The following is a 12,402-nucleotide window of genomic DNA, read 5'->3' on the forward strand; positions in this document are numbered from 1 at the left end:
TGCTAGACCTTCAGTCCTGAGATTCTAAGTGTGACACTAGAAATCTCGTCTTGTACTTGGTAATTTTCTTCATGTGTAAAGATGGCAGAGAAGTTCTAGTTTATCTTCAAGTGCTGCTTGCCCATGGCCTCACCTGGAGCACAGGATTATAAGGGGACTCTGCCCAGAGTATTAAATCTGCCATTCCCTAAGCAGCTGGTAGAGCTCTGGTAAGTCACAGAGAAAGTTGGTATTTTGTGGGCATGTATTCAAAACAGCTATGCATGTAATTTTCTTAAGTACAGGAATTTGGAAGTCTCCCTCAAGAACTGCTAATTTGTTTTGTGAGTCACATGTCCAAACTAATATTCATCCTGGAGTGGAGGTGGGAATCAGCAAGAAAAAGGAGGAAATAACTACATTAACACCTATTTTGGCTACCTTATCGATGTGGCATAATGGAGCTCAACAGATGGCAAGTATACACTCGGTCTTTCTCCCCATCCCTCTTAAGTCTCCTCCCCCATATTAACATGAGGGCAGCCCACATCGATGGGTTTTGTCAAATGGAACATGGGCCGGGTGGCCCCACCCCTGGCGACTGCCGTCATACCAGCAGGACGGTAAATACCAACTGCTGGCATCTATTAAAAGCAAAAGTGACTAAGCTTTTGAAAATTGGTTAAGTAATGTGCAAACTGTTCCACGAAGGAGGAGGGCTGGGTATGAATGTGAGCCGCTGGGTTTAGCATCCCAAGAGCCATGTGGAGGACTACTTTTCCAAGGTAGTTACTAAACCCCATGGTTTATAGGGTGTGGAAGCTGTGCAAAACTCCCCAACTGATGCTTCGCTTCCCCTACCAATATCCTGTGGTTTTGCTATTTTCTAACCCCTTGGGTTGCCTGTATCTGAAAGCCCTCCCTGCACCTGCATTTTATCTGGCAGGCTTCCACTTCGCAGGCTTTTCTCCCACTGTTCGCTCCACGCAGACTCTTTTCCCAGAGAGCCACGTGACTCACTGACAACCTTTCAGTCTACTCAGAGGCCATCTTGTCAAGATCAAGAGAGGCCTTCTGACCATGCCATTTAAGCCCACGGCCCCACCACCCAGTCCCCTTTGCTTTGGTTTTCCTCCATGGCACTTCTCACCATCTAACATACTATGTATTTCACTTGCTTGCTGGCTTATCTGTCTCTACCCCAACCTCATGCAGGCTCCAGAAGGGCTTGGCTTTAAGGCTCAGTGCCATCTCCTCAATGTTCAGGACAGTGCCCGGCATTTAGCACATAGGTGCTCAGTGTGTGTTTGTCACAGGATTGAAAGAATGACGGGAGATAGCTATGCACACTGCCGGGTTTCACCTGGATATGCTTCTTTTAAGAAAGAATGTTTCACGTCCCAAACTGCGGAATTTAGTGACTGCAGCGAAAAACATCACTCCCTTGCCCCGCTTCATTCCTGCTAGGCTATTTTTACTGTCCCAAGACACAATCTGCATATTTTCTGTCTTTTTTTTTTTTTTTCTTCTTTCTAAATAACTTGCTTCAACGATTACTTCTTGATTTTTCAGTTTCAGAGTTTAGGTATTACCTTCGGACTTTATGGAGGGTGACAAGCTTGGAGAGGGTATGGAAGCTGTATACCCCCCTCCCCCGCCCATACCTTGCCCTGTGCGTCTCTTCCGTCTGGCTCTTCCTGAGTCCTCTCCTTTTATGGCAGACCGGTAATCTAGTAAGCAAAGTGTTTTCCTGAGGTCTACGAGCCGCTGTAGCAAATTAATCCAACCTAAAGGGGCAGGGGAATCCCCAATTTCTAGCAGCACAGGTGACCTGGACTTGCCATTGGCATCTGAAGTGGAGGGAGGAGGGGACAGTCCTGTAGGACGGATTCCTTACCGTGGGATCTGACGCTGTCCCCAGGTAGACTGTGTCAGAGCACGTCACCCTCCCAGCAAATAGATCTGTTCCTAACCCGGAAGCTCTCAGAACCCTGTCCTTTTGAGTTTTTATGAAGGCTTTAATACCTAGGCACAACTGATTAAATCACTGGCTGTTGGTGATTGGACTCAATCTCCCGCCCCTCCCCCCACCCAGGAAGAGATGGGGTAAAACTGAAATTTTCAACCCTTCAATCACACACACTGTTGGGTCCACTGGCAATCTGCCTCCATCTTTAGGTGCCTTCCAGGAATGACCTCAAAACAAGAGACCCCTTTTATTGCCCTCATCACAGGAAATCCCAAAGGTTTTAGGACCTTTGCCAGAAATGGGGACAAAGATCAAATATTTGTCTTACTATAAATCACAACATTGCAAAATGTAATTTTTTTTTTTTTTTTTAACTTGGAAGTGCTCCAGGAACCTAGTGGACCCAGTGTCTAATTTCCTGGAGAGCTCCCTCACAGAGGCTTTGCCACCTTGCTGCCCTGTGGTCACATGGCCGGTCCGGGAGTGCCTCAGTCTCAGACTACAGTTTGCCTAAATCCCAAGTTTCCTTTCTATCTTGGTGAAGCAGCTCTCTAATAGCTTATTGAGAGGTTAGGCATTTTTTTTGTGTGATTTTGCTTGTATAAAATACCCTTATTCTCTACATGATCGATAATTTGGCTAAGTATGGACTTCTAGATTAGGCAGTGAATTTCTGTGTAAGTGGTGAGGCCTAGAAGGAGGGAGTATGAAAAATGCGGTGCATTGTTAAGCAGGAAGCCCAAGTGTGTCCCCACACGACATGGGAGCTATTACACGTGACTTTTACCTGCAGTATCTTGTAAGGTTAGATTTTTCTGAGACTTTTCTTTTTTTTAATGTTTATTTTTGAGAGAGAAACAGTGCCAGTGGGCTAGGGGCAGAGAGAGAGGGAGACAGAATCCGAAGCAGGCTCCAGGCTCTGAGCTGTCAGCACAGACCCCGACGTGGGGCTCTAACTCAAACCGCGAGATCCTGATCTGAGCTGAAGTCGGATGTTTAACCGACTAAGCCACCCAGGTGCCCCTTACTTAGATTTCTTTACGTTTCCCTTATGTATAAATAACTTATTTTAAAAATGTGAAAGTAGCTATAAGCTTCCAGGTTATAGGAAGTTAGCAAAAGAAGAGGAAAGCTTCAATTCCAACCGCCCCCCCCCCCATTATTTTGTTCTTCATTTATCTAATAGCAGCCTAGACTTAAATCTGAATATAGTCTTAAGGTTCTGCGAACACTCTAGTGATGAAGTTTTGGGGTGATGGGAGGGTTCGTGGGGTCCAGAGTCGATGGCCAAGAAAGAAGTCTTGATATCTTTGGTGCAAAAAGGTGATTTTTTACTAAAGCAAGGGGCCAGGATCCACAGGCAAAGAGCTGCACTCTTAAGTGTGGAGGGTGACCATTTTATGCAGTCAATGGGGGGGCGGAGATAAAGTCTAGAGGGAGTTTCCACAGAGACTTTCACATGCTAAAGACTTAGTGGAGGCCTAGCTATTGTCAAGCTCAGGTTGTTCCCCCCCTCCCCCCCCCAACAAAGCATTAACTTCGAGACAGTAGGGAGTTCCTGGACTTGAGGCTATGATGGGATTGCCTTTTTCTGGTAAACTGGTGGAGACTGTCATCAGTTTAACCATTTTTGTTGTTGTTGTTGTTGTTGTTGTTGTGTCCTTTCCTGTTTTGGGGTAGCTGGGAGTGTCCAAGGAATATCATACACATCCCACCTGGGGGACGGGGGTGCTGTTAGCCTGCATCTTGGCCCATGTTCCCTCATCACTAGGAGTCTGAAACCAATAGTGCTGTCATTAAATTGCCACTTTATTATTTTTTCTTAATGTTTATTTATTTTGAGAGAGAGAGAGAGCATGCGAGCAGGGGAGAAGCAGAGAGAGAGGGAGAGAGAGAATCTCACTGCCCTGTCAGTGCAGGGCCTGACACAGGGCTCGAACTCCTGAACCATGAGATCATTACCTGAGCCGAAATCAAGAGTCAGGCGCTTAACTGACTGAGCCGCCCAGGTGCCCCTAAATTGCCACTTTAAATCCTGCTTACTGTGGCTGGTCACACTCCTTCCTTATTTCCATGCCTTGGGCAAACCACAAGTTTCTTAACAGCCAACTTTTATTTTTTTTTTATTTTTTAATTTTTTACCATTTATTTTTGAGACATAAAGAGACAGAGCATGAACGGGGGGAGGGTCAGAGAGAGGGGGGGAGACACAGAATCTGAAACAGGCTCCAGGTTCTGAGCTGTCAGCACAGAGCACGACGCGGGGCTCGAACTCACGAACTGCGAGATCATGACCTGAGCCGAAGTCGGACGCTTAACCGACTGAGCCACCCAGGCGCCCCCCAACTTTTATTTCGTATACACATATGCTGTCTCTTTCCCAAAAATCTAACCTCAACTACCGAAGAAGGATCTTGCCTTGCATTGTCCTGACTCTAGTGTGGCTCTGCCCAAACTATCTGTGGTAAAAGGATGATTTTCTTTACATTTCAATCCATTGTGGACTGGTAACTTTTGTAAAACACAATACATACGAGTTACTGGAAAAGTGAACCAGGAAATCTAAAGGAAAAACACTTCTGTGTGGGGCTTTAGATACTCTTCACTTCTGGGGTGCCTGGGTGGCTCGGTCGCTTAAGCGTCCGACTTCGGCTCAGGTCATGATCTCGCGGTCCGTGAGTTCGAGCCCCGTGTCGGGCTCTGTGCTGACCGCTTAGAGCCTGGAGCCTGCTTCAGGTTCTGTGTCTCCCTCTCTCTCTGCCCCTCCCCTGTTCACGCTCTGTCTCTCTCTGTCTCAAAAATAAATAAACGTTAAAAAAATTTAAAAAAAAATAGATACTCTTCACTTCTGACACGCACTTTTGGTCACCAAATGTGTGCAGGTTTTCCCAGTCACCAAGCCACTCCATGACACCAGCTGGGTGTCCCACAATCTAACACAAATCTGACTCGGTCTACCTGGAGAGACCATCAGATCCCACGTTAAGGAATCGGTCCTACAGGATTGCCCCCACCTCCCCCCCCCCGCCTTCAGATGCCAATCCTAAATCCAGGTCACCTTTGCTCCTAGAAATTGGGAGATTCCCACGCCTCCTCAGGTTGGATTAATTTGCTAGAGTGGTTCACAGACCTCAAGACATTTTACTTACTAGACTGCCAGTTTACCATAAAAGGATAGGACTCAGGGGGACAGCCAGATGGAAGAGACGCACAGGCAAGGCATGGGGGAGGGGGTGCAGGGCTTCCACACCCTCTCCAAGCTTGTCACCCTCCCAGCGTGTAGATATGTTCCCAACCCAGAAGCTCTCAGAACCGGGAGGCTTCGTTACATAAGCATCATTGACTAAATCATTGGCCGTTGGTAACTGAAGTCAGTCTCCAACCTTCCCCTCTCCCCTCCCAGGAGGTATGGGGCTGAAAGTTCCAACCCTTTCATCACTCAGCGGGTTCCCCTGGCAACCAGCCCAGGTACACAGTAGGACTTTACAAAAGTCACTCCGTTAACATGAATCAGATGTCACTGAAAGGGACTCGTTAGATACAAAAAAAACACACACTTCACTTCTATCTTTGGGAGCTATTTCGAGATCCGGGAACAAAAGAGGCCCTTATAGCTCTTATCGCTTAGGGCTTAGGAAATTACAAAGGCTTAAAGTACTAAGTGCTGGGAACCCAGGAGAAGACAGAAATATCTGTTGCTTATTATGAACCACAATATCCTGGAAAGAAAATACAAAAGTATAGATACTACAGCTCTAAACTCTTTGTTTATTAGATATTGAGGTTATATTTTTTTTAATTTTTTTTTCATTTATTTATTTTTGAGAGAGAGAGCACAAGTGGGGAAGGTCAGAGAGAGAAGGAGACCAAATCCGAAGCAGGCTCCAGGCTCTGAGCTGTCAGCACAAAGCCTGACGCGAGGCTCGAACTCACAAACTGAGATCATGACCAGAGCCGAAGTCGGACGCCTAACCGACTGAGCCACCCAGGCGCCCCTTTAGGTTATATTTTCATACCCAACAAACAAAATTATTCTGTTAAATTGCCTTAAAAAGTCCTGTTAAATGAACTAAACAAAGAGGCCAGTAGACTGAGGTGGCCCTAATACCTTAGCAGCCTGTGAGAGCAGACCAAAGTGCCTAAGACTAAGAAACCAAAAGCTAAGGACAACCAATCAGAAACAACCCCTGGGCTTTCCCAAAACCTGCAACCCCGGAAGCTGCAGCCAATCAAATAATTTCCCTGCTTTGTTTCCGCCTTTCCGTAGGCAAGTCTTTCCCTGAGCTCTTGTTGCTGGAATCCCCCCAAACATTTCTGGCCTGGCGGTGCCCGAGTCAAATCATTTCTTGCTCATAAACTCTGATTTTTTTCTTTCTTTTTTTTTTTTTTTAACATGCCTGGGTTTATCTTTCATCTCAACCTCTGCTTCAGGCTGTGGACCACGTGTTGAGTAACCGTGCTGGCCTGGATAGTGCCCGGTGTGGAGTCCTGACCGTTGCCATCCAAGCACACCAACCCTTGTTTTCACACACTACACACGTCAGCCTGTCTTTCAAAAACCTCCACAATGTGTCCCGCGCGTACTTTTAAAACACCACACTTTGTTGCTGTATCATGTATACACAAGCCACGGTATCCATTTCAAGTGTACGTACGATTTGATGAATTTTGATGGGTGTGTCTACCCTCGAAACCACCACTGATGAGGGAGCATAAGGCAAGCTGAGGACAAAGTACAAGCGAGCACACTCTGCCCCCGCCCCCCCCCCCAACCAGGTGGGAATGTGATATTCCACAGGCACTCCCGACTGCGCCAGAACAAAGGACAGAAAACAAATGGTTAAACTCATATCATCTCCATCAGTTTACAAATATCTTAGTAATATTACAAGAAAAGGGCAATCTTATAAATAGCCTAAAGTCCAGGAACTCCCTACTGTCTTAATGTTAATGTTTTGCTAGAGGGAAAAACAAGCTTAGCTTGCTAATAGCTGGGCCTCCGGTAACCTATATATATAACCAACCCCAGTGCAGCTCTTTCTGCCCACGGGTCCTGTCCCTGTGCTGTGATAAAATCACCTTTTTGCCCCAAAGACGTCTCCAAGAATTCATTCTTGGCCATCAGCTCCGCACTCCCTCACTACCCCAAAACCTCATCACCACCACAATCCTACTACAAAGCATCTCTGTTACCCCAAAGATATGCCTCGTGCCCCTTTGTAGTCCATTCGGCCACTGTTCGAGGGCCAAAGTCACACTGCTTCTGTAACCAGAGGTTAGTTTTGCGTTTCCTTTCATTCGTTTTAATGACTCTGAGATTCATCCATGCTGTGGATGTATCAGCAATTTTTTCCTTTATAGTGGCGTTCCAGTTGGAGCCTGCTGATGTTTCTAGTTTTTGGTTACTGTGAATAAGGCCACTACGAGCATCCATGTGTTGGCCTGCGAGTGGGCATATGTTTCACTTCTCTTGGGTGAATACCTAGGAGTGGAATGGCCAGGCTGTACGTACGATAGGTGAATGTTGAACTCCACACCTCTTTTTCTCACAATTTCTATTTCCTACCTTCCCTCCTACCCACCCTTCAGCCATACTGAACTACTTTCTTTTTCTCAGACGTGTCAAGATCTCCTTTCTCGTCACCATTCTTCAGGTTACTCCTTTGGCCTACAACATCCCTTTCCATATCATTCCATCTACCTTAGTTGGGTTCAAGCACCAACTCCACAAAGTTCTCTTTCTTCCTCTCAGTTAGAGGTGACTGCTCCCCTCTGTGGGAAAGCCCGCAGAACTATACCTTTCTCAGAGCTTGCCTCCTGCACTAGATTCTAAGTATTCCTGATAGTGGGGTCCAGTCTGGAAGCTTCCCACCCCCCACAGGGCCAGGTTCAGTTCTTTACATAGGGTAGGCATTCGGTAAAGCTCTGCTGAATTAAGGAACATAATTAGTGAAGCATGGAAAGGGCCAGTATATATGGTATTTGAGAAAAGGGAATAAGTAAATTACTTGGAGAGAAGAAAGCTAATGGAGGTTACAATAGCTCCTTTGTGACAACGTTATTTGAGGTATATATGTGTGTGTGTGTGTATATATATACATGTGTGTGTATATATATGTGTATATATATGTTTATATGTATATATATGTATATGTATATATGTGTGTGTATATATATGTGTGTGTGTATATATATGTATATATTTTTTTAAACATTTATTCATTTTTTGAGAGACAGAGACAATGCGAGGAAGTGGCAGAGAGAGAGGGAGACACAGAACCTGAAGCAGGCTCCAGGCTCTGAGCTGTCAGCCCAGAGCCCAACTCGGAACCCACGGACTGTGAGATCATGACCCAAGCTGAAGATGGAAACTTAACTGACTGAGCCACCCAGGCACCCCACGACAACCTCATGTGAAAAAAGACTAAATAAATACTTGTCTACCTTACGTGATGTGAGGATTTATTCAAAGGGTGACGAAATATTCTGGTTCTCCCTCCCCCAATTGACCTGCTTGCATATCTGAAATTGCATCATTAAAGATCCATTCCTACCTAGGATCGAGTATCAACAATTGGTAATATCACAAAAAAAGAGACAAGCACGCATAAAGTGCCTCCTGATGAAAGAACACAATACCACCTATGAAACGGTCTTGTGAAAAAGAGCAAATCTGAATCTGGTTGACGTGCAACTCGACCAAAGTACTGCATCTTCAGGAACAGAATGTATTAAACTCCATTACAGAGATGCCATCACCAAAATCCTGAGTGGGGGGGGGCGGGGCGGGAAGGGTGGATTCTAAAAAACAAATAACTGGGTTTTTTCTTTTAAACAAATAAAGTAAGGGGCGCCTGGGTGGCTCAGTCGGTTAAGCGTCCAACTTCAGCTCTGGTCATGATCTCACGGTCCGTGAGTTCGAGCCCCGTGTCAGGCTCTGTGCTGACAACTCAGAGCCTGGAGCCTGCTTCGGATTCTGTGTCTCCCTCTCTCTCTGCCCCTCCCCTGTTCATGCTCTGTCTCTCTCTGTCTCAAAAATACATAAAAACATTAAAAATGTAAATAAATTGAAAGAAAAAAGAGGCAAGCTATAGATTAAGAAACTAAAAAGATAGAGCAGGCAATTGTAATTTATGGACCTTATTTGGATCCTGATTGAAAACTAAATTGTAAAAAAAAAAGAATTATGACATTGATGATATTATGCCTTTTTTTTTTTTTAAGAGTCTTAATCTTTTAGAGAACATTATAGAGAAAGGGAGAAGTGGACGGTGATAGAGATGAAACGAGATTGGCAATGAGTTGATAATTAAGCAGCTGGATGATGGGTACATGAAGGTTTGATATATTATTGAAATTTCCATCATCAAGAATTTAAAACATAAAAATGCTCCCTTTGGGTCAACTTTTGGGGGGCTCAAAAGGCTTTTTTTAAAAAGGTAAGTCATTCCCAGTAGGTTAACACATTAACAAATGATAAATTATTCACATCTTAGCCCTTGACGTTTCTAATAGCTGACGTGAAATGGTCACCTTCCTCAGCCCTGCCTTTTACCACCTCAGCCCCCCCCTTCTCTAGCTGCCCCCTCATTGATGCCCAGCCAGTCCCCCCCCCGGCACCCTCCACCTTCCTGCACCTATCTCCTGTTCGTGCCATTCTGTCTGCCGGAATGCTCCTTCTTCCATCCCCTACTCGGCTGACCCCGCCAATCTTGAAAGATTCAGACCAGGGTCGCTTTCTCCGAGCGCCCCGTCATTCTCCTTCATCGGAACATATCACCGCACCCTTGATGCACACCTAGGAGCTTTGATCAAACTGCTGTCTCCATACACTCAGCACGTCGTGTTACATTGTAATGGAGAATTCCACCTTCTTCTCCAGTTTAAATCACAATAGATATTTTGGGTGGATTAGCTCTTTTGGTTAAGCTATCTAATCTCAGCAGGGTGAGACCACCTTCGTTGAGAGGCAAGGTTAAGGCCTGTCCTTTAGCCGGAGTTAAGCAGGCGGTACTCAGGTTTAATGGTGTGGATCCCTACAAACTCAAATAGCTACAGGTGCTGACAGGTTGTGTGTCTGAGGGAGGCAGGCTGAGGAGAGACTAGCAAAACGGAGAGCCCGTGCCCTTGCTGAAAGGTGTTTTACCACCTAGCTCAGTGGGCTGTGGGCCCCGGGGCATGAGGGCCCAATACTGTCAGGCCTTCTGATTTTTCTTTTTTTTTTTTTTTTAACGTTTATTTATTTTTGAGACAAAAAGAGACAGAGCATGAACGGGGGAGGGTCAGAGAGAGAGAGAGAGGGAGACACAGAATCTGAAACAGGCTCCAGGCTCTGAGCGGTCAGCACAGAGCCCGATGCGGGGCTCGAACTCACGGACCACGAGATCATGACCTGAGCCGAAGTCGGCCGCTTAACGGACTGAGCCACCCAGGCGCCCCACGCCTTCCGATTTTTGAAGAAAATCTAGGCGTCTCCTCTTGCATAGGCTCCTTCCGGGGCCCAAATGTTGTATAAAACTTGCAAAAATAAGATACCGTGTCTGTAATCGGTTAAGGCTGCTGTCTCCTTCTACTTTGCTTTCCTTTATGTCATTCTCCCTCTAAAAGTGGGTGGCACTGGTGTGGATGTAGACATTTCTGGAATCCAAGTGTAGTAGAGGGAAGTTGACTTGGGGGTGTGTTTAGTGGGATGTATTTAATCATGGTTGGCGGCCATTTACATGTATAATTCAGTTACTACCAGCCATGCTGGCCTGGGAATAACTTCCAGAAATTCTACCACCCACTGGACAATTCACCTAGAACTGTGATGTGTTACTTAAAGAGGAAAAGACAGAGGTGAGAGGTGGTATGATATATACTTTTTTTTTTTAAGTTTAATCATTTATTTTAAGAGAGAAAAAGTACCAGTGTGGGGAGGGACGGAGAGAAAGGGAGACATAGAATCCGAAGCAGGCTCTAGGTGGAGCCCAACACAGGGCTCGAACTCACGAGCCGCCATGAGATCATGAACGGAGCCGAAGAGTTGGACGCTCAACCGACTGAGCCACCCAGGTGCCCCAAGAGGTGGTACGATATAAACCCTGAGTGACCAACATTGGAAACATGTAGGTGGGGAAAAAGTAACAAGGCATACAATGAATGGAGCCAGAAACAAGTCTATGGAAAAGTCATACACTTCTTAGATGAATAAAACTCTCTATAAAATTATGTTACATTTTGTACAAATAGAGGCAGAAGAGTCCAGAACTGTCAGATCTTTTGATTTTTTTCAAGAGTAATCAGGGGCCCATATGTTTTGGAGATATCTGCGGAATGAAATGGTGGCCAATAAAAAAATATATTTTTTGCAATATATATGGAAAATATTGAAATTGAGAGGCAACTCATTAAAATATTGTTACTTTTTAGGTATCAGCTTCTTAAAATTAGAAATTTGAAAATTTTTTTTTCATTCTAACCCATGGGTTTTTAGCCTTTTTCCCTATGGCCCTCTGTGGCAGTCTGAAGCAGCCTATTAACCTCTTCTCAAAATAACGTTTTGTTGTTGTTGTTGTTTTAATTTTTTTTTTTAATTTTTATTTTTAAGTAGGCTCCATGCCCAACCTGGGGCTTGAACTCATTACCCTGAGATCAAGAGTTGCATGCCCTATGAACTGAGCCAGCCAGGCATCACAGAGTAATGTTTATAAATGTATAAAATAAAGTATATATGATTACAAAGGACACCACTGAAATACAGTTTTCACAATATTAAATGAACCAATTTATAATGTCATATTTGCTTCCACGTGCATTAAATACAAAGATTCACTGGCAGACCTAATAACTACTGAAATATTAAAGTCATGATGGACGGGGCACCTGGGTGGCTTGGTCCATTAAGCATCTGACTCTTGATTTCGGCTCAGATCATGATCATGGTCCATGGGATTGAGCCCCACATCGGTCTCTGCACTGACAGCCTGCTTGGGATTCTCTCTCTCCCTCTCTCTCTCTCTCTCTCTCTCTGCCCCTCCCCCCTCCTCTAGCAAAATAAATAAGTAAACTTAAAAAAATAATGATGAGCATAAAGGATATTCTGAACTATCTGTACAACTGCATTGTCATATGTGACAAAATCAAACTATTATTATTAGTATAAAATATGGTTATTAGTATTTGATAAAGTCAAAGTACTGTATTAGTGACAAGGTCAAAGGTAATGTTCTTACTACTGTAGTGTGTCGCTTGCATTTATAATTGAAAAATATGCTAATTTTCAGTTAGGGGTTAAAGCAAATAAAGATGTACTTTTTTCTACCCAAGTGCATACCTCCATAGGAGGGTGTGAAAAGGTGTCCATGGCCCCCAAGGTAAGAACGCCTTACAACAGCCACTCTCATACCTAACTCTGGAGTCACAATTTTATGTTTATTTCCTTAAGTGGGGCCTCCCCAGTTATATCAGCTTTA

The sequence above is a fragment of the Acinonyx jubatus genome, chromosome A1 (assembly GCF_027475565.1).
Source record: "Acinonyx jubatus isolate Ajub_Pintada_27869175 chromosome A1, VMU_Ajub_asm_v1.0, whole genome shotgun sequence".
NCBI lineage: Eukaryota > Metazoa > Chordata > Mammalia > Carnivora > Felidae > Acinonyx > Acinonyx jubatus.